The sequence below is a fragment of the Protobothrops mucrosquamatus genome, unplaced genomic scaffold (genome assembly GCF_001527695.2).
Source record: "Protobothrops mucrosquamatus isolate PMUCROS unplaced genomic scaffold, P.Mucros_1.0 scaffold334, whole genome shotgun sequence".
In the NCBI taxonomy this organism is placed as follows: Eukaryota; Metazoa; Chordata; class Lepidosauria; order Squamata; family Viperidae; genus Protobothrops; species Protobothrops mucrosquamatus.
In genome coordinates, this window is record NW_015386672.1 from 607,760 (window position 1) to 632,944 (window position 25,185).

At 41.2% G+C, this 25,185-nt stretch overlaps 1 protein-coding gene across 4 annotated transcripts in view; it reads left to right on the top strand.

Moving 5' to 3' along the window:
- Positions 1–25,185, top strand: part of ZFAND6 (zinc finger AN1-type containing 6) — a 46,452-nt gene that overhangs the window by 1,904 nt on the left and 19,363 nt on the right. For 3 of the 4 annotated variants that reach the window (XM_015815282.1, XM_015815284.1, XM_015815285.1), the window contains exon 1: positions 14,295–14,303. The exons of the other annotated variant lie outside the window; for it this stretch is intronic. The gene's annotated coding sequence lies outside the window, so the exon portion shown is untranslated. Of the gene's footprint in view, positions 1–14,294; positions 14,304–25,185 lie in introns of those variants that run through there. 4 annotated transcript variants of the gene reach the window in all.

Sequence of the window (25,185 nt, forward strand, 5' to 3'; positions counted from 1 at the left end):
AGTGGTTGTTTCCTGTGAGAAATAGCCCCATTGTTTTCAGAGGGGTCTACAAACAGCGTTAGAGATTGTCCCAAGTTGCCAATCTCTATAATAAGGGATGGTCACTTTCATTAGATTGAAAGGAGAAGCACAGGATGGCAGCCTGCTCTCCGATGAGGCCGCAGGTTGCCATCCTCAGCTTCTCCTTTCAACCTTATGAAAGTGGCCATCCCTTATTACAGAGGTCCCCAACCTTTTGGACACCAGGGACCGGTTCCGTGGAGAGAGGTTTTTCTGCAGACCGGAGGGTGCGTGGTTTTGTGCGCTGCCTGCATCCCGTGGATGGGGCTCTGCTTGTTTGTGCGGCCCGGTTGCTGACATGCCGCGGCCCGGTACTGGTCCACAGACCCGGGGGTTGGGGACCCGTGCCTTATTACAAAGGTGGGGAAGGAAGAACTTTTTTTCAAGGCGACAATTCAGATCTGATCTGGGACGTGGCAAAAGATGCTGTTCTCGGTCCCCAACTAATAAACAAGGTGACGGAAGTGAACTGAATCTTAAATAAGTTGTTGTTGTCCTCAGGTGCCCTGCCCTGGGAGCGGATGAGTCAGTCAGGTGACTAACATCCGTGAAGCACTTAGCCATGGACCTGCTGGAGAGTTTTGTTTGCAGCAAGCAACCTCAGCTCTGCTGGGCAGGGCGAGCGATTCCTAAGTGTTTAGGCCCTGCTGTCGTTTCTACTCATTCTCTTTCACAGAAGTCTAGAACTGGAAGAGGTTCACCAAGTTTCACCTCCTGTTCCTTGTAAGAATCCAAACGGAAATGAGGGCTATCTTCTAGACTCCTCTTGAACAGGTCCAAGGAAAGGAAGGCCCACTACGGGTGGTCCTTGACTTACAACAGTTCATTTAGTGACTCTTCAAAGTTACAACGGCACTGAAAAAAGTGACTTATTATGACTGTTTTTTCATACTTGCAACCGTCGCCGTATCCCCGTGGTCACATGATCAGAATTCAGATGCTTGGCAACTGACTCATATTTACGCCAGATGTAGGGTCCCGGGGTCAGGTGATCCCCTTTTGCGACCTTCTTACAAGTAAAGTCAATGAGGAATCCAGATTCGCTTAACAACGGTGTTACTGATTCACTTAACAACTGTAGCACCAAAGGTTGTAAAAATGGGGCAAAATGCATTTAACAAATTGCTTCACTTGTCAGCAAAAATTGCGGGCTCAATTGTAAGTCACAGACTACCTGCATCTAACTGTGCAGGTTAACTCTGCCCACAGCCAGAAGTTCGAGTCTCACCTGCTCAAGGTTGACTCAGCTTTCCATCCTTCCGAGGTCAGTAAAATGAGGACCCAGATTGTTGGGGGCAAATATGCTGACTCTGTAAACTGCTTAGAGAGGGTTGTAAAGTACTGTGAAGCGGTATATAAATCGTGCTGTTGGCTATTGCTATCTGGGCCAAGCTGAAGGTTTTTCTAACTCTTGAGATTCTGACATTGATTGCTCTCTATCTCTTCTCATCCAGCATGTGGGACCTTGGTTAACCTGCTTATGATTGCACGTATAGTAGTCCTTGACTTAGGGCGACAATTGGAACCAGAATTTTCATTGCTAAGCTGTTAAGTGAATCACACCCTATTTTATGACCTTTTTTCACCCCACAATTAAGCAAATCACTGCGGTTGTTAAATGAAGCAAGAGTTTCTTCAGCAAAGTTGGCTTCCCCTATTGACTTTGCTTGTCAGAAGCCAGCTGGACAAGGTGCAAAATGGCAATTATGAGATCCTGCAGCTGGTGTAAACATGGCCCGAATTTTGATCACGTGACCATGGAGGGGGTCCTGTGTTGTAAGTGTGAGAACCGCTTATAAGTTTTTTTCAGTGCCATTGTAACTTTGAACGGTCGCTAAACTAATAGTGGTAAGTTGAGGATTACCTGTGTTATAATCAATTAAATTTGATTATGCCCATTTCAGTGGGATTGCTTCCTCATGTCTGCTCTCTTATTTTATTTTTTATGTATTTTTATTTTGATGTATACCTGGGATTGCAGACTCCACATCCAGAATTATGTCTCTGTTATTTTTTTGAATCATATCTTGAGAAGTTTATTTTTGCTGTTGCAAGCCTCTGGATTATATGGCGATGATTATGATAGTCTTTTGCAACGATAAGGTTCTGAGGTACCTTAAAAACACGCTAATTTATATTTGCATAAGCATTTGTAGGCCATCAGGTAATATGCAAAGTCTATGTTGTTGTTGTTTTCTCTGCGGGACTATAGCCCCAGTGTTAACAGTAGACAATGTTTCGATTCACACATTGCACTAATTCTGTAATGCGTTTGATTTAGGCTTAGCATATTGTATGAATCCAGCCATTGTGGGTGGCGAAGTAAAATTTATAGCTTGCGCAAAGTAACCAATTGTGTCTTATCAGCAAAGGATAAATACATTTACAAATGGAGCATTGCCGTTTTATTGTCAAAAATGGTTATTGTTTGATAGTTTGTCCTCAGGCTGAAAGGGCTGGGTGTATAATGCTTTGGATTTTATTCTGGAAAAGTGTGTTGAAGCATAGAGAAGTCTTCCAGGACCCCACAAGTCATAAAAGGGCCACGTTTGAAGACCCCCTACACTGGACGGCTGGGAGGCTTAATTGTATTACACTATTGAGCACGATGGCTGCCATTTTTGCAGTCGTGATAAATGGCTTGTTGAGGGGTTTGTGTTTTGTTTTGGAGTTGTTTTTGTTCCTGGAAACTTGATTTGTTAAAAATCCTCAGATACTTTTAGACCATGCTTATTCCCATGTCTTTGTTGACAGAAGCACCGATGGTTGGTAACTGTCCTTCTAAAGTTCACAGGTATGCTAGACCAATGATGGCGAACCTTTTAGAGACCGAGTGCCCAAACTGCAACCCAAAACGCACTTATGAATCGTCGAGTGCCGGGGTGTGTGTGGCCCATTGGCTGGGTGTGGCCAGTTGGGTGGGCATGGCTGCAGTGGTAACGGCAGACTGGGTGGGACTAAAAAGTTCAATCAATCAATTCCAACTTTGCAAGATCTTTTTTTCCCCACAAGAAGTTGAAATTGACTTTTTTTTTTTTGCACATGGCGGCGGAGGCCTAAAGCGAAAAGGTTTTATGAAACCCAGCTGAAGGCCTAGGACTGGGGCGACGACGCGCGTGCCCACAGAGAGGGCTCTGAGTGCCGCCTCTGGCACCCGTGCCATAGGTTCGCCACCACTGTGCTAGACCTTTTTCCTTTGAGCTATGCCTGGACTTGGTTTGGACAGTATCCTTACTCGGAGGTGTGTAAGCTGATAAAACACTCCCGTGCTGGGTATTACAAGAAGTCCTTGACTTACGACCACCATGGAGCCCAATATTTCTGTCATTAAGTGAGACATTTAAGTGAGTTTTGCCTCATTTTACGACCGTAAAATAGTTGTTATAGTTGCCATAGTTGTTAAGTGAATCACTGCAGTTGATAAGTTAGTAACCCGGTTGTTAAGTGAATCTGCCTTCCCCATTGACTTTGCCTATCAGAAGGGGAATCATATGACCCTGGGACACAGCAACGGTCATAAATATGAAGCAGTGGCCAAGTGTCCGAACTTTGATCACATGATGATGGGGATCCTGCAAAGGTCGTAACGGTGAAAAACGGCCATAAGTCACATTTTTCAGTGCTTCTTGTGACTTTTATCAGTCACTCAATGAAGGGTTGTAAGTCAAGGTCTACCTGTAGTTCGCTTCATGAAGGATATCGGGAAAACATTGTGTCCTTAACTGATTTCCATTTCATGCGTGTGTGGATTAAATCTTACCTGTGATAAGTTAGGACGTTGCAACTTTTACAGTTGTACTGAAACTGTGGCGTGCAAAGGATTGCTTACTTACTGCAAAAACTGTGCAAAAAAATGTATCTCTCTATAGCTTTGTCCCTTTCTTGGCTGTGCTTATTTCTAATCAAATCTTAAAATTGTTGGTATGGGTGTCTGTGCATGTTTTAAAGATGAGTTGCAGTTCTAGGTTTGGTAACTATTTCTCAGGATCTCTTTGCTTTCAACTTTGTTGAGAAATTCGATGGCTGTCTCATTTGTTGATGTTTTTTTAAGACCTTGACATACCCCAAAGTCTGAAACTGTTTTTGGCATGCAAAATAAATACATTACAAACCGAATATTGACGGGTGGGGCATAAATGGAAAATATATCCTGGTATGGAGGACTGTGAATGAGTGCACATTCCAGAGAAGAATATCTGTGGTGCAATGTGATGCTAAGCTTGTTTGTTCCAAAGCCAGTTTTATTGATCCAAGTGGATCTTATTGCATAATATATTGTGTTGAGGATTATGGGCTTGAGCTCAGGCAACTAACAAGTAAACTGACTTATGGTAGATTGTGAATTAATACATTTCTTATAATGATTATTGATTAGCCATTAGGCCGTATCAGGATACAAAATACAGAACAATACAACCGTCATAAATATGAGTCAGTTGCCAAGCGTCCAAATTTTGATCAGAAGATCATGATGCTGCTGCAAAGGTTATAACTTTGAAAAACGGTCAGAAGTCCCATTTTTTTACTGCCGTTGTAACTTTGAACAGTCACTAAACAAGCCGTTGTAAGCCTAGGACTACCTATACTAAGATCAGGTGTAGCAGAGTACAGTGAAAGACAGAACTAAAAAAAATGCGAATTATATTTCTGTTACGCCTACAATTTATGCCAATCAAATCCACCCATGCAATTCTCAATTATACTGTTTTGTTCAGATAAAGGACTGTGCTTTATATATAATATTTGGGTTTTGACCACAGATGAAGTGTGTTGTTTTAATATGTGGATCCCAGCAAGATGTTCATCTAATGTGCAGTCCAAACATGATCCATATTTATTGTATTTTCGTGGGGGGTTAGAACTATCTTTCAATATTATTCTCAGGTCATCTGTGTCAGGAAGCATTGTAGATGTTTGTATTGCTTTACTGGGTTTTTCTGTTTTTAAAGAGGTGTTTATTTGGATTTTTGCCATCTCTTATCTTATCTTGGCAAAGGAACACATGTTTATGAAAAAGGAACACTTCAAAGATCTCATGTTGAGATGCCACATCAGTAGTATATGACCCATTACTTAATTAAAACAATCAGCTGGATTCAAACCTCAGTTACTCCTGTGTTGACAAAATAACAACGTAATGAGATTATTTTATTATTATTTTGAAGTGGCTTAATAAGCTGCTTTGTTATTTGATAGCTGGGCTTGTGCATCTTGGGGAAACAGTTTTATTTCTATTCTGTTTTATGGGTCACAGTGATCTTGCTCGTTCTGTGGCTCTCTCAGTGACAAAAACTAGCAAATTGGAAGTCAAAGCGAACAAAAGAGAGGTGCCTTATTTCATTTCTGGATTTGTATTTAATGCAGTTGTTGGTTTGAGAAAGCAGGTAAATTATTGTTTTCCTTCCATTTATTTTTCTTCCGGGTAAGACACCAGTTTGGGGCGAGGAAATGGGAGGATGGGACTAGTTGAGAACGGTTTTCCACCAAATTATGTTTATGTCTTCTTTTTTAAAGTTTAAAAAAACAATTCCGATTTGTTTTTGGTGGGTTGATTGTATCTGCTTTGTGCTCTCATGGTATGATAATCTGAAATAGGGAGTGTAATAATAACTGTTTCCAGCTTGTGTATTAAATAAATGAAATATTCTTTTTGAACTGCAACTGCTGAAAATTCATTTGACTTGTACATTTGTTTTTTTTTTTTTTTTAAGCAAGTGTCTGTCTCTTAGGGCAAACATTCAGCTTTTAATACAGTTAGTAAAGTAAAAGTAAGTAGGAGAATGACATGACAGCAATGTCCCAATATCTAAGGGGCTGCCGCGAAGAAGGGATTAACTTATTCTCCAGAGCACCTGAAGGCAGGACAAGAAGCAATGGATGGAAACTCCGATTCTGTTAAATGACATATGCTATATTTCCATTTTTAAGATATTGATAGTCTTCTTGAACTTTTTAAACTGATTGAAATGTTCACAGTTCAGCGGAACACTCCTCAACCAAATAAATATTTTACAGATCAAGAGATACTTTAGAATAGTTTGAGTTTGTTGAGTTTTATATTTGGAAGGTATTGGCTAGCCATATCTCTTTGGAAATGTCATGATACCCTAGGACTGAGAACACTGCCCTGATGTGGCATTGAGACCTGTTTAACTTTGTTTTTTTTAAAAATTCCCTTGCCTAATTGTGTGAGATTGCAAAAAAATTCTAACTCTCTTTATTAAGCTGTGGTGCCTGTAAAATTATCTTGGAACTTGTAAGGACTTTATGAATGTCATTTAAAATGACTGTGTTTCTGGAAAGACCAAAACTAAGAATTTTAATCTATACATTTTTCCTTGCATCACTGTAATGATAAGTAGCCTCTGTAAACTGACTCTGAATCTAATTCAAAATGTTTTCTGTTTTCAGATTGCTCTGTAAGACCAGTTAATATTTGCAACGGCCCCAATTTCAGTAAGATTGATTCTGAGGTGGAGAAGTAATCTAATATTGACCCTGGCTTCAAATCAAGCCTTTATTATAGAAACAAGCTAGTGAAAATGAACATATATACAGGCTAAAAGTGTCAGAGTCAGATGGTACATATAAAGACAGAGAATTGGACGATCCAGACACAAGAGAAGTGAGAAATTGATCTCATGGTATCCGCCTGGACATTTTTTTCAGGATAGAGTAGATAGAAAATCATCCAGGATTTCCTGTAGAATGAGAGCAATGAAAAAACATATGATTCAAGGCCTCTTTTGAGCTGATGGATGTGGAGGATTGATTTTGTAGTCTTCCAATAGAACGGCAGGAGGCAATGCATCCCCCTGACTCAAAAGTCAAGAACATTTCAGGAGGATGGTATCTACCTTTTAAAAAGACCCAAGTGTTGGTGAGGCTGCAAACCAGAACTAGATTTGAAAATAAATCTCCCAGACAGACTTTTAAGAATGTTTCAAAGGCTTTTCAGTGAGAATCCTAAGAAGTAATGTGCAGATGTTCCTTTGACCCTGGGAGGGCAGAATTAAGAATTGTGTCTAGTTTAATGAAAAGAAGGACTAGGGGTTGATATGATAGCAGTATTCCAGTATCTGAGGGGCTGCCACAAAGGAGAGGGAGTCAAACTATTCTCCAAAGCGCCTGAAGGTAGGACAAAAAGCAATGGATGGAAACTAATCAAGGAGAGAAGCAACCTAGAACTAAGGAGGAATTTCCTGACGGTGAGAACAATTAATCAGTGGAACAACCTGCCTCCAGAAGTTGTGGGTGCTCCATCACTGGAGACCTTTAAGAAGAGATTGGGCAATAATTTGTCCAGAATGGTATAGGATTTCCTACTTGAGTAGGGGGTTGGACTAGAAGACCAAAGACTATAAGGAATGGCTGCTGGAATTGGGTATGTCTAGTTTAATGAAGAGAAGGATGAGGGGGGAGATGATATCAGTGTTCCAATATCTCAGGGGCTGCCACAAAGAAGAGGGAGTCAAGCTATTTTCCAAAGCCCCTGAAGGTAGGACAAGAAGCAACGGGTGGAAGCTAACCAAAGAGAGAAGCAACCTAGAACTAAGGAGAAACTTCCTGACAGTGAGAACAACTAACCAGTGGAACAACCTGCCTCCAGACGCAGTGAATGCTCCAACACTGGAAGTTTTTAAGAAGAGACTGGACAGCCATTTGTCCGAAATGGTATAGGGTTTCCTGCCTGAGCAGGGGGTTGAACTAGATGACCTCCAAGGTCCCTTAAATTAGGTAGGCCTAGAAAACGGTCCGTTCAGTTTGCACTCCGGCCAGCGTGTCAGGGTGTTCTTATTTACCCAGTCAGATTTTGGCATGGCCATCTTAAATCTCCTTTTCCTTAGTCTGTACAATTCTAGAGGTCAGTTTGGGAAATGCCCCTTAATTAATTTATCATTCAGCTGCCACAGCCACTTGGGCACCTTCATTCTTGAGCCAAGGAAAAGAGCAGCTGAGTTAAGCAAAGGAGAGATCCTCAACACAGCAGCCGAGGAAGGGAAGAAAGATATCTGTGTCACAATTTGGGAGAAAGCAGCTGCTGTTGCTGCTTATCATACTTCTGAGAATTCACTAGCTAATGAAGTTAAAGAGCAAACAGAGTCATTTCTTTGCCTGGCTGATTTCTGTTAACTGACAAGAGTTTTAGTTATTGTTTTGAAAACAAAAAGTTAGAGCTGTGGTACCAAACGGTCTGGTATTTTTCCATAGCAGAGAAACTAACCTACAAGGGGTTCCTTGGTGCTCTCTGAGGTTGCTTGTTTTCTTGCAGACGTTTCGTGACCCAAACTAGGTAGTATCGTCAGTGGAAACCCTACTCCCGTGGTGGCGAACCTATAGCACGTGTACCACAGGTGGCAAGCAGAGCCCTCTCTGTGGGCACGCGCGCCGTCACGCTGGTCCTAGGCCTTCAGCTGGGTTTTATAAAACCTTTCTGCTTTAGGCGTCCGTCGCCGTGTACAAAAAAAAAGATTCAATCAATCAATTTCAACTTCTCGCGGGGAAAAAAAAAAGATCTCGCAAAGTTGGAATTGATTGATTGAACTTTTTAGTCCCACCCAGTCTGCCGTTACCACCGCAGCCACGCCCACCCAATGGGCCACATCCGCCCAATTGGGCATACCCACCCAATGGGCCATGCCCACCCAATTGGCCACATCCACCCAATTGGGCATACCCACCCAATGAGCCATGCCCACCTGGCACCCGACGATACGTAAGTGGGTTTTGGGTTGCAGTTTGGGCACTCGGTCTCTAAAAGGTTCGTCATCACTGCCCTACTCCCTTCTAGCTCTGAGGATGATACCTAGTGTGGTAATGAAATGCCTGCAAGAAAACAAGCAAGCTCAGAGAGCACCAAGGACCTGTCATGTCAACCCTGAGCTACAGATATTCTCCTTTATTGAAACTAACCTACCTTCTTCATCTGTGCAATGGTCAAGTTACGCTTAAGTGTTTAAGTCTTAAGTGTGAAGGCCAGTCATAAGTCACTTTTCTCGGTGCTGTTATAACTTTGAGCAGTCGAAAAACAGATGGTTGTAAGTCAAGAACCATATGGTCTGACGTTACGTCTTCTGCTGACAAGGGAAAACCATATTAATTTTAGACCAGACCAATATAGTCGAAGGATTGTTAAGGAAATATCATTATTTAGTTATCTGAACTGTTGTTCCTGCCTTCCTTTTTCAACCATATTACTGTGCTGATTTCAAAAGTTTTAGAAGAAGTTATTTTTCTAAAAAGTCAAGTGTTCAAAAGTTAAGTTTTAAAAGCTGCTGGGCCAAAGTAAAAAAAAGAAAGGGTTTTTCCCCCCCCCTTGTGAAACAGTCATTCTAAGACTCTACATAGAATAATCTCCTTTTATTAAAATCTGGGACAGATGAGAAACTTGCCACCTGAGAGCCTAGCCTGACCCACTAGATCAGTGGTTCTCAACCTGTGGGTCGGGACCCCATTTGGGGTCAATCGACCATTTCATGGGGGTCGCCAAGCAAGGCTGTCCGCCATTTTTTTTGTCCGCCATTTTTTTCCCCTTTTCCGGTGGGTGCCTTACCTCCCTTGGGCTGGGCCAGCTGGTGGTCGGCCTGCTCCGTCTCTGCCGCTTGCCAGCTACGCCTCGGCCGGCGCAGGGGGCGGAACCACGCATGCGTGGCACTCCCGGGCAGGGAAAGTCCTCGACTTACGACCGGTTGGGTAGTCCTCGACTTACGACCGGTTTAGTCCTTGACTTACGACCAGTTTAGTCCTCGACTTACGACCGGTTGGGGTCGCGGCATTAAAAAGGTTGAGAACCACTGCACTAGATGGCCTGTCTTAAGTCTTGCTACCCTCCCAAATCACAGCATGGGGGGGGGGGGAAATGTCCTATTCGTAGTGGCTCTTTATCAGACATAATTTCTCCCTTCCTTGCTGCTGGTTTGGCACACCTTTCCCAAATGGGGGAAGCAAAAAAGCCAGATTAACTGCTTTTGTGTGACCTGCATGAAAAAGAAAATAAAAGCCATAATAACAGGGTGTGGCATGCAAGAGGACCATGCTCTCTGATATTATTTCAGCCCACCAGGACAGGTGAGAGGTTGATCCCAACCTGTACCAGATCCAGTTTCCCCTCCTACTTTAGTTTGTACAGTTAGTTATTTTTTTTATGCAGTTGAAAAATAAGGAGTTCACCACAAAAGAGGGATTGAGCTACCCAAATTATTGTTCCAGGAACAGCAAGAACAAAATTGCCAAATGCACAAAAGGAGACATTTGAACAAATAAACTGTCCTCAATTCACAACGTCAGGAACCTTTGGCTACTGGAATTGTGCAATGAATGTCAGATTTCTGGATATCTTTAGTGTACAGTACTGCAGAATTTCCTGAAAGAGCAGTCACATTTTCCTATAAAAATATAATGGCCTTTTCTGAAGAAGACGACCCTGAATTTAAGACAATCCATGGTAATGGAGGCCAATGAAAAACAAAACAAAAAACCAAAATCTGCTTGCATTACTGGAGTTTCAGTCAATTTAAAATGATTGTATTTAAAGGTAAATTACGTGCAGGGAAAATTGGATCATTTTCAGATAAATGCAGTATCTTCATAGAAATATATAAAGCATGTTAAAATACCATTATTGAAGAAATTTAGTCCATTTAAATGTTTACCTTCCCATGCTGTCAAATCGATCTTCCTAACTCAAATTGTCTCATTTTTGGTCTTTTTCTCCCATTTGTTGCTGCAAAACTCCGAAGCTTAATTTTGTTTCTTAGGCCCCAAAACTTTAGATGTGATTCATGCCCCTTCATCATGTCCTAAGCAATAAAAACAGACATTGATGTCCATTAAGAAAGCTGTTTTGTTTTGTGATCTGATGCTGGAGATCTGCTTTTTAATGTGTCAGTGATGTAGTAACATTTAGAAAGTTTTCTTCAGACAGAAGATGCTAACAAAAGTCCATACTTCTGAAAGCTGCACAAATAAGGCATTGCTTTTGAGAAAAGCATGTGGAGCCCATTAGAATATTGCTGTACATTTCTAGAAAAAAATATTTTACTGAAATATGAAAACCAGAAACAGGGCTGAGGTTAAAAGGCAGTTTGTTTTGTTTTCACACCTTTCTCAGGAAGTAACTTTTTAATAGAATACAATTCTTTCAATAGAATAGAATACAATTCTTTTAATGCAACAGAATACAATTCTTTTAACAGAATTGTAAAGTACCCGGAAGTGGAAAACATCTGTGGTTGGAAATGCTGTGAACCAATTCTTAACTTTTTTTTCATTTGCTGCTTGTCGTACGAATGGTTGTTTCTTTTTTTTATTTATTAAAAGTTTTATAAAAATTACAATATAAACCCCCACACCCACCCCAAAGCCCCCCCTCCCTCTCCCCCACTTCCCAGACCTGAACAGGGTTACAAATATAATAATCATAATCTAACTAACATTAACCAACTATTTAAATAACCAAGTCCATAACGCGCTTTAACTCCCTTTTAACATAAATTTAAACAAATTAAAATTAAACACAATATTTTAAACAAATTAACAACCTAATTGTTAAACAATACAATACTAATACTAAAAATAATAATAATATCATATAATTAAACCTAACAAAAATTCCACTATAATAAACTATTAATAATAATAGTAATCTAAAATTTGCTCATAAGCCAAATGAAACTTTCTAGTCCCATATTTATTCTGAATATAATCTATCCATCTTCTCCAGACCGAAGTGTATCTTTCTTGTGAATGATCCTTCAAATAAGCAGAAATCTTGGCCATTTCTGCTAAGTTTGAGACTTTAAGCGTCCATTCTTCTATAGTAGGCAAGCAATCCTTCTTCCAATATTGCCCTACTAATAACCTTGCAGCACGAATGGTTGTTTCTTAAGAACGATTCTTTTAAATGAGAACGCTTCCTTTCTCCCACTTGTTTCTTCCTTACAACAACTCTGGAAGGACTGCTAGTCTGCCAAGCGAGACTGGATCATAGAGATCATCCAGAGGGATCTCTATGATTCAGTTGAAATTTCAGCCTTGGATCTCCCTGATTCAGGCTCCACAGCTGTGAAAAAAAAAATCCCAATTATCTTGTGAAAATCTGCAACTTTATTCTGCAGTACAAGGCTGCAGTGGATTCAGGAATCCAGACAGTCCCTTATGAGCTGTTTTGCCTCCTCAGATGAAGACTTTCTAAAGTTCTGCAAACTTCAGCTTCTCTTGTGCGTAAGACAAAGCACTCTGAGAATGGATGCTGGAAAATTGGTTTGTTTTGCGATCTTCTATTTATTCATTCATTATATTTCTTTACACCCATTTTTACCTAACGGACTTTTCTTAAGTCAGTCGGGGAAAGCCTTTTCCTAAGATAAACTCACAATTGAATCTAGACCAGCATTCCGGTTTTCTGTACAAGTACTCCTCGATTTTACGACCACAGTCGAGCCCAAAATGTATGTTGCTAAGTGAGACATTTGTTAAGTGAGTTTTGCCCCATTTTACCACTTTTCCTGCCACAGAGGTTAAGTTGGCAGCATGGTTGTTAAGTGACTCTGCCTCGCCCATGGACTTTGCTTGTCAGAAGTTTGCAAAAGATTGGACAGCCATTTGTCTGAAATGGTAAAGGATTTCCTGCCTGAGCAAGGGGTTGGACTAGATGACCTCCAAGGTCCCTTCCATTATCATCATCGTTGTCGTCGTTATTATTATTATTATTATTATTATTATTATTATTATTATTATTATTATTATTATTATTATTGGGGATCACATGCCCCCGGGACACTGCAACCGTCATAAATATGAATCTGTTGCAAGGAGTCAGAATTTGGATCACTTGATCTTTGGGATGCCGCCACAGTTGTGAGTGTGAAAAAGAGTTATATGTCACTTTTTTTCAGTGCTACTGTAACTTTGAACGGTCCCTAAAGGAACAGTTGTGAGTCAAGGAATACCTGTACGCAAAAACGGCAATGATAAAAACCTTGGAACAACGTCTCTTCCCAGAATTTGTTCGCAGTGTCTTCTTTTCCAACAAATCTGAGTATTTCTCAAAGATTATAGGCAGTCTTGACTTGCAGCAGTTTGTTTACTAACCATTCGAAGTTACAACAGCACTGAAAAAAGTGACTTACCGCCGTTTTTCACATTACAGCATCCCCAGGGTCACGTGATCAAAAGTCAGACGCCTGGCAACTGACTCATATTTATGACGGTTGCCGTGTCCCGGCGTTGCGCGATCCCCTTTTGCGTCTTTCGGGCAAGCAAAAGTCCACGGGGAAGCCAGATGCACTTCGCAACCGTGTGGCTCACTTTAACAAGCGCAGTGATTCACTTAACAACCGAGGCAAGGACGGTCGTAAAATGGAACAAAGCTCCCTTAACAACCGTCTCACTTAGCGACAGAAACAAGTTCCCTTTTGGCAGTGCTGGTTTTACCATCTGATGCCCGTGAGAGATCCTGGTGGATTGTATTGTTTTCCTCCGCCGTCGGGGGAAAATACAACTTGAAATATTGTATTGTTGTTGTTGTTGTTTTTAGTGGGAGGGCACCACCCCCTTGTTGACTTAGGTGGCGCTTCACCATTTTGCAAGTGGGAAGGTGGATCTTGTCTTTGAAAACAAACACGAGCCAAAGGTGCCCACGTAAATCTCAATTGCCTTCCACGGTGGTGCGTTTCCCTTTTTTTTTTTTTTTTTGCAACTTGCCAAGTTTTTGCTCGACAACCAGCTTAATCACAACAGGCTGACCTCAATCTCACTCATGTTTTTTTTTTCTCTCTCTTCCTTCAGGTGACTTCACCTCGCTCAGCCCCTGCTGTGCTCCTTGACAGGCGCGTAACAACTACGTGACAGTTTCCCAAATTATAATTAACATGTTTTCTCAAGCCGGGCCCGCTGTGTGAGTGGGTGGGTGCTGCTCCAGGACCCCTGCCTCCCTAAAAGTTGCCTTTTGCCTGCCTGCACTGTACCTTTAAGAAACCCAGCATTGCTGCTCAGCATTGCCTTAACCTGCTGAACCTATCTTGCTAGCAAGGAAAAAGTTCTTTAAATAATAGATATTAGCCTTTACCAATTAGGATTATAAGCTTTGCAAACAGGGTGGAGTTTTCCCAGTCTGGCCAGTCATTTTGCAGAAAGGTGGAGCTTCGTGCAGAGGAGATAGGCTGCACTGGACTCCAGCTTCCAGTGAAGTTAATCTGGGGTGAAGCAAAAAAAGGAAAAAAAAAATTGTGCAGAATTTGTTGGTAGGCTTCTTTTTGTTGTTCGATTGCTGGTTCGGGTGCCGCTGGGGCTCTAAGGCAGCGGGGACCGGGTTGGGGGGGGGAAAAGGGGGGGGTCCTTCTAGCTAACTGTAGCTTTGTTCCTTTTCTGAGCTTGGCGAGCTGTTAAAATTCATAGGGAGAAGCAGAACAAAAGGGATCTTTTTTTTGGAGCAGGAAATCAGGGTGACCAGAAACAAACTTTGTTTTTTCCCCCGTGGGAAAAAACTTCCTTAAAAAGGGTCAGGGAGATGCTGCGAGGGTAGTTTTGGGTTGTTGTTTTTTTGCAGTGCTGCAAACTTACAGGTCTGTTTTGGGATGACACGGCAGCTCTCCCCCATCGCCGGGCTGTGTGTGCTGTGTGTGCGCTTTTTTGTTTGTTTGTTTGTTTAACCTTTTCACTTCTTGGGATCTGATTTTCTTTTTTTTGAGGGGGCTTTCTTTTCATAGGGGTTTGAAGTTGTAAAGCGAAAGTCTTCTTTGGGGCGAGGGGGTGTTGTTGTTGTTGTTGTTGTTGTTGTAGCTGGCCCCCGGGGACCGCTTTGCGCAAAGAATGCGAGTAACAAAATTTGTGGAGGCTTTGGGTTGTTAAAGAGCCCTTCCTTCCCAAGAAAGAGGGGAATACAGCTGGGCTGGTGTCAGTTCTTGTTTCAAGACTTGATTTCTTTATATTCTATTCTAAATCTCTGTTAAAGCTGGAAGGGACCTTGGAGGTCTTCTAGTCTAGCCCCTTACTCAAGCAGGAGACCCTATACTGTTTCAGACAAGTGGCTGTCCAGTCTCTTCTTAAAAACCTCCAGTGACGAAGCACCTACAACTTCTGGAGGCAAGGAGTTCCACTGGTTAATTGTCCTGACTGTTAGGAAGTTTCTCCTTAATCCCAGGTTGCTTCTCTCCTTGATTTAATTTCCATCCGTCGCTTCTTGTCCTGCCTTCAGGGGCTTTGGAAAATAACTTGACCCCCCTCCTCTTTGTGGCAGCCCCTCAGATACTGGAACACTGCTATCGTGTCACCCCTGGTCCTTCTTTTCTTTGGATTAGCCAAACCCAAATCCTGCAACTGTTCTTAATAAGCAACCCACCATTGTTCAGGTGTCATTTGGGATGTTGCCTTGAAGTCTGTGCAGGAGTGGGCTCATGAGAATAGCAGGAAACTTCAGGGGAAAAAAGAGTGTGGTCTTACTTTGGAGGTGTGAATGTGCAACTTGGTGGCTGGGCTTAGCTGGAGATAAATACCTTCTGCTTGGAAATACCTGTTCCTTACAGGTAGTCCTCGACTTATAACCATACATTTAGCGACCCTTCAAAGTTAACAACAGAAAAAGTGACTTTTGACTGGTTGTCATGGTTATAACCGTTGCAGCGTGCCCATGGTCACCCGATCAAAATTCAAGCATGCATTTATGAGAGTTAAGCTATGGTGGGGTCATGTGACCCCCGTCTGTAACTTTCCCAGTTGGCTTTTGACAAGCAAACTCAATTGGGGGGGGGGGGGAGCCAGGTTCACCTAATGAGCACATAATTCACTTAAGAACTGTTAGTGGCAAAAAAAGGCCGTAAAACAGGGCAAAACTCCCTTTAACAACTGCTTTGTTTAGCAACGGAAACGTTGGGCTCATTTGCGGTCGTTATAATTGAGGACTAGCATTGTGTCAAGCTCCCTATTTTGGAGGGCACGTGCACCTCTGGGTGTAAGAGGATCTCCCTCGTGCGCGGGAAGGACGTTTGCCAGTTGCCGGCTTTTGCAATTACTGAACAAATGTGTGTGTCGCCTTTTAACGGAATGCCCTACCCTTCAGTTTGTATCAGCCTTGACTTATCTCTGCCAAAAGTCAGGAATTTGGGCAAGGAGGAAGGGGGTGTCAGCTGTTTGGAGCAAATGTTTGAGATCTGGGACGGTATCTGGAAGCCACTAAAAGGACCAGCTGTCTTTCAGTTGCCCTCCCCAAAGTCAGGGAAGAAGTGGTGTTGGTGGCAACAGGACGTGTTGACAATCAGGTCTGGAGAGGGTGGGGCCATCGGCCAGTCCTTTCCGCTCTCTACGAGGGCTTCCAGTGAAGCCACTGGCAGATCCCAAAGATATTCCTTTAATTCAGAGGTCCCCAACCTCTGATCATATTCCAATTCGTTTAATAACTACAAAATAGTTGTTACAGAGGGACCGATTACATGGAGAGTGTGGACCGGAGGGTGCATGGTTTTGTGTGCTGCCTGCATCCCGCGGATGGGGCTTTACTAGTTTGTGCGGTCCGGTACCGGGGTTGGGGACCCCTGCTTTAATTGGTGTGATTTATTATTTGACAGATTTGCTATGTATGGTCGAGTTCTTTCTCTCTCTGCAAAAGCAAGGTCTGGAAAGATAAAACGAGCAGCAGAGCTCAAAAACTTTCCCTCCAGGCACGGTTGTCTTTATCCCACAAATTGGACCGAATAGAAATTGGCTGAGTTTCTTCCATTCCAGCATACCTTTCTTTTAGAATCAACATTTTAAATCTCCCATGCCCTGGTGAAATGTTGTTGGTTTTTTTTTTTGTTCTGATGAGGAATTTCTCTGTATGTTTTTAAGGCACATGTTTGAACAGTTCAGGTTTTATCTGTAGAGATGCCAAGCGGTAGCAATAATAATAATAATAATGATACGCTTTGGCGGTTGGTGAATGTGTGAAATTGCACGTAGGGGTATTTTGCCTCCCTAGGACATTCTTAGGGTGGATTCTCTTGAGTAGGATCTACACTATAGCTAGCAAAGATCTCATTCTTGCGAGCATTAGATGAAGCTTCAGCTAGGATGATCACATTTCCCCAATTGAAACTATGGTTGAAACTGTCCAGATGTTATGAAATTAAAGAATTTTCATCGTGTCTTCTGATTGCTAGTTGGTGTTCATGGATGCATTCTCACAGTCTTCTACCTGTTTGTCCCACATAGTGGTTGCTGCATTCTTACATTGTAGATGGTAGATGGCTCCTGTTTTTTCTTCCGGGGTTGTTGGGTCTTTGGGTTTGCTTAGGATGTTTTGAAGGGCTTTTTAGTTGGCTTGTATGTCACACTGATTCCATGTGGTTGTAGTAGTCTATTTGTGGTTTTTGAGATATTCTTGATGTATGGCAGTATAATTCTTTTTAGGGTTTTTGTTGCTTGGGCAATATTGGGTTGAGTGGTCAAGGACTTTTTGATAAAGTTGCATGGATATCCATTTGGTTGGAATGTGTTGTATAGATGCTCCGTTTCCTTTTTCCCCTGTCTGCGTTGCTGCAGTGTGCTTGGGTTGTCGCTTTGATAGTACCTGATTAGTATGGGTGGATTTTTTTTTTTGTAGACTTGCGTTTCTACTTTGCCATTATGGTCTCTGCTGATCACGATGTCCAGGAAGGGTAATGCATTTATCCTTGGATTTTATTTGCTGAAGGAGAGAGATTCAAATGCTCCAAGTTTTTAAGAGTAGTTTAGACCTAGCCAAACAGTTGAGAATTAGAGAAGCTAAGTGCAAATAGGCTTTGCTATCTTATCCCAGCCATTCAGATGCATGCATGGAAAATGAAGATTGCTTACACTGGGTTGAAAAAAGCATTAGCATGTTGGAATTTAGCCATTGTGGTTTTCAAACCATAGCTTGTGGCTTAGCCTTTCATCAAACTGGATTGTGTTTTGTTCAGAAACAAGTAAATCCCGGTTTGATTTGTGTATCCAGTAAACCACAATTAAATGGTAGCTTAGAGCAATGTATGAAGCTTGTCATTTTTTTGTGTTCTAGAGTCGTCTTGTTGTTCAAAATACGTATAACTGAAGACACATAACAGTATATACAAAACTGGGCAAGCAATCATCAGCTCAGTTTGTAGGTTTTTTTCCAGCCCTCTATCTGTGAAACCAATAAAATCCTAATGCAATCCTGTGTCCCATGTTGGTCAGACCCGATCATATTCCAATTCGTTTAATAACGACAAAATAGTTGTTACAGAGGGACTGTCTTTCAAGGGTAGTGGCTGAGAAATAATCTCAACAAGTCATTGCTTCCTTCTTAGCAGAACCCTTTAAACTAAGCAAGCTGTTCTTTTGTTCCTCTGCTTAATTTTCCCAAACTTTAATGATTTAAAATGGAAGGAAACTGTCAAGTTTCTGATTTGTAGCCCTGATAATTTCCTGCAATCCATACAGACCACAAAGTTTATCTTGTCCTCAGAATAACAGAACAGAATAACAGAGTTGGAAGGGACCTTGGAGGTCTTCTGGTCCAACCCCATGCTCAAGTAGGAGAACCTATATGATTCTGGACAAATGGTTGCCCAATCTCTTCTTAAAAGTCTCCAGTGATGGAGCACCCACAGCTTCTGAAGACAAGCTGTTCCACTAGTTAATTGTTCACACTGTTAGGAAGTTTCTCTTTAGTTCTAGGTTGCTTCTCTCCTTGATTACTTTTCATCCATTGCTTCTATTGGTGCTTTGGAAAATAAGTTAACCCCCTTTTCTCTGTGGCAGCCCCTTAGATATTGGAACACTGCTATCATGTCACCCCTAGTCCTCCTTTTCATCAGACTAGACATACCCAATTCCTGCAATCGTTCTTCATATGTTTTAGTCTCCAGCCCCCTTAATCACCTTTGCTGCTCTTGTCTGCACTCTTTCCGGAGTCTCTACATCTTTTTTATAATATGGCGGCCAAAACTGGATGCAGTTTTATCTCAAACTGGATGCAAGTAGTCTCGATTTACGGCAGTTTGTTTAGTGACCGTCCGAAGCTACAGCGGCGCTGAAAAATGTGACTTAGGACCGTCTTTCACATTTACAACCCCATGGTCACATGATCACAATTTAGACAGTTGGCAGCTGACTCATATTTATGACGGTTGCGTGACCCCCTTTTGCTGCCTTCTGACGCGCAAAGTCAGCGGGGGAGCCACAGTCGCCGTCTTCCCATCTTACTAACCATGTTACTAACTTAACAACTGCACAGCGATTCACTTAACAACCTTGGGCAAGCCGTGGTAAGAAAAGTCGCAAAACGGGGGGGGGCAACATTCACTTTATCAAATGTCTCCGAATTTTGATCACGTGACCCTGGGGACGCTGCGACGGTGGTTAAGTGTGGAAAAAATGGTAACTTTTTCCACTGCCGTTGTAACTTCAAACAGCCACTGAATGAAGGATTGTAAGTCGAGGATTTACCAGTACAGAATAACAGTTGGAAGGGACCTTGGAGGTCATCTAGTCCGACCCCTGCTCAAGTAGGAAGACCCCCTGTCAATTCCATGTGACTTGCTTGAATAATTTCAAGGGAATTTTTTTAAAATATATATATATATTGTGAATCATTGCTTTCCCATTTTTTATTCCCTTTATTACCTAAAACTGCTTATCAGAAACTCCCTTTTTCCCCACTTTTAACTCATGTACTAAAATCCCACTAAAATCTAATGTACTAAAAAAAAAGGCAAATGTGGATGTTGACATGCGTCTTTAATCTTTAATCCTTGCTGTGAATTGTTGATTACCTGTACTCCTTTATCTTGGCATTGCAACAGAATTGACAAAGTGGCACAAGAGCTTTTTTTTCTTCTTCTTCTTCTTCATATTTCTCATTACACATTAATTAACGTTGAGGGCAGTTTCCAGACTGGGTCACCCTCTCTCTCTGTCTGTTGCAAAAATACAACAAAGAGTTTTGCGGCTGTTTAAAAGCTAGCACGCCGATTATGGCATGGGCTTTCATTGTTATATCCTGGGAAAAGATTTCTGTAGAAATCAGCAGGTAATTGAATTTCCCAGGGGATCATCGCAGTTCACATATGCCAGAAAATAGGAGTTGGATTTTGGATTTCGCCCTACAAATTGGGATTTTCTTCCTGGGGAGGTATTGTGAGAGTCTATCCAAAATTATACAAGCTGTGCGCCAAGGATACCCGCTTGTATGCATTAGTTAAGCAAATGAAGCCGGCGTGCACACATAATCTTACAGATAAATAGTCTTCAAAGAGCTAAGATGTTTCTTTGGTTGAAATTTCATATCCCGCTGCACCCCACGGGCCCCAAGCAGCTGAGAGCAGTTTTCTAAATATTGACAGATGGTTCTCTGGAGGCTTGCAATAGCAAAATAAAATAGTCTAAGAGCATAAAAAGAATGCAGTGCTAAACCTGTAAAATATGGGAATCCGTTAAGAAATAGTAATTTTAAAAACCTGAAGTCTATATTCCACTGTCTGCCCCCTAAAACTATAAAGACAGTGTCCCAAAGGTGCTTTTTTTTTTTGAAGACATTTTGCTTCTCATCCAAGAAGCTTCTTTAGTTCTGACTTCAGAACGGAAGAAGCTTCTTGGATGAGAAGTGAATAGCCTTCAAGGAAAAACAAAGAAAGTCCAGTAGCTTTTTGAAAAAGCACCTTTGGCACAACCATGACCTGGATGACTGACAATCTTCATAAAACATAAGGACAGTGCTCTTTGTTGAACCACTGTACTTTTAGCTGACCTTGGCTAGTTTGAAGAAAGCTAAGCAGTGTCAGATCTGGCTGGTACTTGGATGGGAGACCAGGAAATTCCAGAATTAGAGGCTCAAATGGCTGGTTGAAAAGACCTTTTGGAAGAAGGCCGTAGCCACTCATATCTGAATGATTACTAAGAAAAACCACATGTCCGTCCATGTCCAGGTTGCCTTCGGAGTCAAGGAGAATCTTTTATCAGTGAAATGCTCTTTTCTTTTAAAAACGTTAGAGTTGAGTGAGGAGTATAGCTCAGTTCCAAATAGCACTAGCATTAGACTTATACACCGCTTCACGGTGCTTTACAGCTTTCTCTAAGCGGTTTACAGAGTCAGCACATTGCCCCCAACAATCTGAGTCCTCATTTTACCGACCTTGGAAAGATGGAAGGCTGAGTCAACCTTGAGCCCTTCAGGATCAAACTCCAGGCTGTGGGCAGAGTTAGCCTGCAATTGCAATAGCACTTAGACTTATATACCGCTTCACAATGCTTTACATCCCTGTCTGAGCGGTTTACAAAGTCAGCCTATTGCCCCCAACAACCTGGGTCCTCATTTTACCGACCTCGGAAGGATAGAAGGCTGAGTCAACTTTGAGCAGGTCAGGATCAAACTCCTGGCAGTAAACAGTGAGCTAGCCTGCAAATACTGCATTCTAACCATTGCGCCACATGGCAGATGTGGTAATGACCATTTGTTTTGCTGACACAGCAGATACCCATTGAGACGGAGGGTAGAGCACAGTTCAAATTCTGCTTCAGTCCCAATGGTTCTGCATTTTTTGGGCTGTGCTTAGATCAGCGACTGATTTTTTTTCAGCTTCGCTTCCCGCCTGCGAAATGGGGATTCATGATAGTCTTTGCGCGATGACAAAAGGAAATAATGGTTTGAGAGTCCCTCTGCCTATGGTGACTGCTGGAGATGGTGTTTGAAGAGTTGCAAAACGCTGTAACCTGTAAGCAGAAGAACGAGTCAGGAGGCAGTTTGCAACTCAGAATGTGCAAGAGTTCGGGAATATTGCCAATGGATGATTGGGAGGTCACAGCGCCCTGCAGGGAAATTATTTCCTTTAACATCTAGAGATTACCCCAAGGTTGCCGAAGATGGCTCAACAAAGGACCACATTTTAAATTCTTAATAGGAGCCCCAACTTTTTCAGGAGAATGAGTTCCAAATTTTGTTGCTGGAATTTGCCAGGGAGATTGCATGTCTGCTTAATTGAAGGCGATGATAGCTTCCCTCCCCAAACTTTTATCACAGCATGTGATAAAAGTTTCATCAACAGCCTGTAAGAAATAAAATAGAGCTGGACTCAAATCCTTCCTCGTGAAACATCATGTTCGGTAGCCGTACACATTTTCTGCTAGAAGTCTGTGACTGCTTTGACTTTCTAAAACCAATATCAAGCTTTTGTCTCTAGGAATTCCAATCCTAATTTTTAATTCCAATCCGTTTTTTAATTAAATCCGAGCAGCCCCCTTTTTCCTACAATGTGTGGATGGAGAAAGGTGGCTATGCAGTTTCGTTTGCCTTCTCCTATCGGCAGACCTTGCTTATCTTGTTTTTCCAGAATTTTGCAGGCTTAAAAATGCAGAAGAAAAAGTCTCTTTGGCTGGTGCCTTGCAAAAAAAAAAAAAAAGTAGAAGTGGATTCTTCCTCCACTTCCTTTGGCTTCCTCAGCCAGTTGGGACTGTCTTTGCCGAGCCTTTAAAATCATGAACTTTGTATGCTGATCAAAGCACAGGGATTTGGGGAGTTGCTAGGAGAATGATCAGGCCCCATGCAGTGTGGCTGTACTTTTGCCAAAACAAATGCACAGACTAAAGCAAAGTGCCTTTGCTAGTAGAAATGTCTAGATGGCTTTAAATGGTGAGAACTGAACTATACGAAGGGGCGTGGTAGCCTAGTGGTTAAGATGCTGGGCATGCCCACCAGAAGGTTGGCAGTTGGAAGACCCAAACACTGCAACCTAATAATTCGAAAGCATGAAAATGCGAGTGGATCAATAGGTACCACTTTGGTAAGAAAATAACAGTGTTTTCAGAAGATAATCAACGGTGGCCTTTTGAAATGCTATAGGCGTGGTAAAGCTACATCGTTGAACGATTAGTGATACTGAGAATAGACGAAAAAGAACTACTTAGATATTATGCAATGTAACCTCTGTCTGGACTCATGATTTGGCTGAGTAAGTTTGTTCCCGTCTTGTTAACAATTTGAAACGCTCAGATCAACACTAGCAAGCTCTTCATTAAAATTCAAGCATTCTGATCTGATTGAGAGCCGTGGTGGCACAGTGGGTTAGAATGCTAACTCACTGCTCACTGCCAGCAGTTCGATCCTGACCGGCTCAAGGTTGACTCAGCCTTCCACCCTTGCAAGGTCAGTAAAATGAGGAGCCAGATTGTTTTGGGGGGGGCAAGATGCTGACTCTGTAAACCAGGGGTCTTCAAACTTGGCCCTTTTATGACTTGTGGACTTCAACTCCCAGAATTCCTCAGCCAGCGTGCCACAAGTCATAAAAGGGCCAAGTTTGAAGACCCCTCCTGTAAACCTCTTAAAGGGGGGTGTAAAGCACTATGAAGCGATATATAAGTCTAGTTAGGCGCTGTTACTAGTGCTATTGCTATTTATCTAAAGGACAGGTGTGGGGTTTTTTTGTTTTGTTTTTTTTAAAGGTAAGACTAAAAATGAAAGAAGTTTATGGCAAAGTCCATTAATTCCAGCTTAATTTTCCAAATTAAGTAGATTCCTGTTTCAGGATTTTGACGGGGGGTAAGTAAAGAGTTGCCCAAATAATTAGAGACAATTCCTGAATTTAAGGAATATTCAGCGTTAACCATTGATATTATTATTGTTGATCACTAGCCTTAACATTTAGTGGGATAAACATGCTTTTTATTGAATTCTGTGTATAATTATTCACCTATAAATGTGAGATTGAGTATTGGATATCCCCAAAGTCACATTTTGGATGGTAAATTGAAAATGTCACTCTCTTTCTGGCTTAGAGTAAGGTTTTCCAGGAGGACTGTTTTATCTGCTTCAGGAGCAGAAAAAGAAAGAAAAAAACCCTGCTGAATTTGTTTTTTGTGGTCATTTGTTCTTATTGAACTATGTCATTATAAACACATTATCAGATGCATAGGGGAAAATATATATAATATAAAAAGACCACTAAACAGTAAATAAAGAGACAAGTACTGTTCATGTACATATTTATCAGAGATCTAAAATATTGCTACTGAGGTAAATCATGAAATCCATCCATATTTGATAAAATTGCGCTTCCAGCCTCTGATGTCTCATTATTTCATGTTGTTGTTTTTTTCTAATGTGGCAATTAAAGAGGTAGTAACATTGTTGGGTTATTGTTGGGTTATTCTTGTTTCATTTTTAAAAAAAAACATTGGTGGAAACAATCTTTACAATGTATAAGGAGACAAAACAAATCACTAATGTTTGTTTCAGGTTTTTTTGTTTTGGTTTGACCTCTCTATTAGATTTGAGAAGCTTCCAGGATAGCTTTCTGCACTGCAAGTTCACATAATACAGTACTCCGCTTTTTAATTCGGTGTGGCGCTTTACAAATATGTTCCATGTAACTACAAATGTATGTTTGTTTGGTTTGTTGGCTGCCCAGTTGCCAGGTCCTCAAGGCAGCTTACAGAAAGGGTGAAACACACATCATGATAATGAGCAAAATAATAATAATAATAATAATGAACCAGCAATGCTGAGGAGAATAGAGTGGAGTGGAATGGAATGGAATAGAATAGAATAGAATAGAATAGGAATAAGAGTAGAATAGAATAGAATAGAATAGAATAGAATAGAGGAATAGAATAGAATAGAATAGAATAGAATAGAATAGAATAGAATAGAATAGAATAGAATAGAATAGGACAGATTGTAGAATAGAATAGAATAGACAGATTGTAGAATAGAATAAAATAGAATAGACAGATTGTAGAATAGAATAGAATAGAATAGACAGATTGTAGAATAGAATAGAATAAAATAGAATAGACAGATTGTAGAATAAAATAGAATAGACAGATTGTAGAATAAAATAGAATAGACAGATTGTAGAATAAAATAGAATAGAATAGACAGATTGTAGAATAGAATAGGACAGATTGTAGAATAGAATAGAATAGAATAGAATAGAATATGAAAATTTACAGAATCTCATTTTAATGTATTAATGTACATTTAAAGTGACAATAAAGCTATTCTATTCTGTTCTGTTCTGTTCTACAATCTGTCTATTCTATTCTATTTTATTCTACAATCTGTCTATTCTATTCTATTCTATTCTATTCTACAATCTGTCTATTCTATTCTATTCTATTCTATTCTATTCTATAATCTGTCTATTCTATTCTGTT